The following is a 1,616-nucleotide window of genomic DNA, read 5'->3' on the forward strand; positions in this document are numbered from 1 at the left end:
GAATGACCAAGTCATATATACCCAGCAGCAAATGCACCAATAAGAATGAAGTCCAAAAGGACAAAACCAAGTTGCTACAGAGTCTAAGCCACGTATGAAACGTGGTAGACCAATTGGTTCCAAGGATAAAAACCCTCGTATAAAGTAAAAGAGTGCTAAACAAGCCGTGGTTGAGGGGAGAAGGATCTGGTCGAAGTGGTTGAGCCATCCGTCCCAAGGCTCCGGGACATGGGCGAACCAACGCCCGGACATGATCCGGACGTACCAGTATCCCGCGGACATGACCATTGGTACGGCCGGTAAGGGACCTAGTGAGGCTTGGGACGCTAAGACTCAGGGTTCTGAACCTCCGGACAATGAAGAGATCTCTACTAACTATATCATGTCTGGAAAACAATGGAACAGAAAGCATGTCGACATGGATGATATTTTTGCATACAAGGTAGCACTTGAGATCATAGGAGATGATGAGGATCTAGAACCCACGTCCATATATGAATGCATGCAGAGAAAAGATTGGCATAAATGGAAAGAAGCCATAAACGTGGAGTTAAACTCTTTTAAGAAGAGAGGTGTCTTCGGTCCTATAATCCGAACACCAAATGATATTAAAACCAGTGGGGTACCAAATGGGTCTTTGTGAGGAAGAGAATGAGAATGGAGAAGTCGTGAGATATAAGGCTCGACTCGTTGCACAAGGATTCTCACAGAGACCAGGAATCGATATGAGGAGAACTTATTCTCCCGTGGTGGATGCAACAAACATTTAGATTCCTGATAGCTCTGGCCATAAGAGAAAATTTGGATTTACGGTTAATGGATGTAGTAACCGCATATCTTTATGGACCACTGGACAATGATATATACATGAGAGTACCAGAAGGTATTGAATTACCTAAGAATGCTAAAGGTTCTCGAGAACAACACTGCATAAAGTTAGATAAAGCATTATATGGATTGAAACAATCAGGTCGAATGTGGTACAATAGATTGAGTGAGTACTTACTAAAGGAAGGCTATAAGAATGATCAGATATGCCCATGTATATTCATTAAGAAATCGGACAAAGGCTATGTGATAATAGCTGTGTATGTTGATGACCTGAACATACTCGGAACAACCAAAGAAATTCTCAAACCGTAGAGTATCTCAAGAAAGAATTTGAAATGAAAGATTTGGGAAGGACAAAATTTTGTCTAGGACTACAGATTGAACATCTAAAGGATGGAATCCTTGTGCATCAAAAGACCTATACAGAGAAGGTTCTTAAAAGATTTAGTATGGATAAGTGTCATCCATAAGATCCCTTGGCCTTGAGACTGATCCATTCCGGCCAAAGGGAGAAGATGAAGAAGTCCTAGGTCCCGAGTTCCCTTACCTCAGTGCCATTGGCGCCTTGATGTATTTAACTACTCATACCAGGCCGGACATATGCTTTGCTGTAAGTCTACTGTCCAGATACAGCTCCTGTCCGACCAGGAGGCATTGGGACGGGATCAAACACATCCTGAGATATCTACAAGGAACCAAGGATGTGGGATTATTTTATGCTAACCAAAACAAAGAAGATTTGATTGGTTTTGCTGATGCAGGTTATTTATCTGATCCACATTGTG

Source organism: Raphanus sativus, unplaced genomic scaffold (genome assembly GCF_000801105.2).
Source record: "Raphanus sativus cultivar WK10039 unplaced genomic scaffold, ASM80110v3 Scaffold1892, whole genome shotgun sequence".
In the NCBI taxonomy this organism is placed as follows: domain Eukaryota; kingdom Viridiplantae; phylum Streptophyta; class Magnoliopsida; order Brassicales; family Brassicaceae; genus Raphanus; species Raphanus sativus.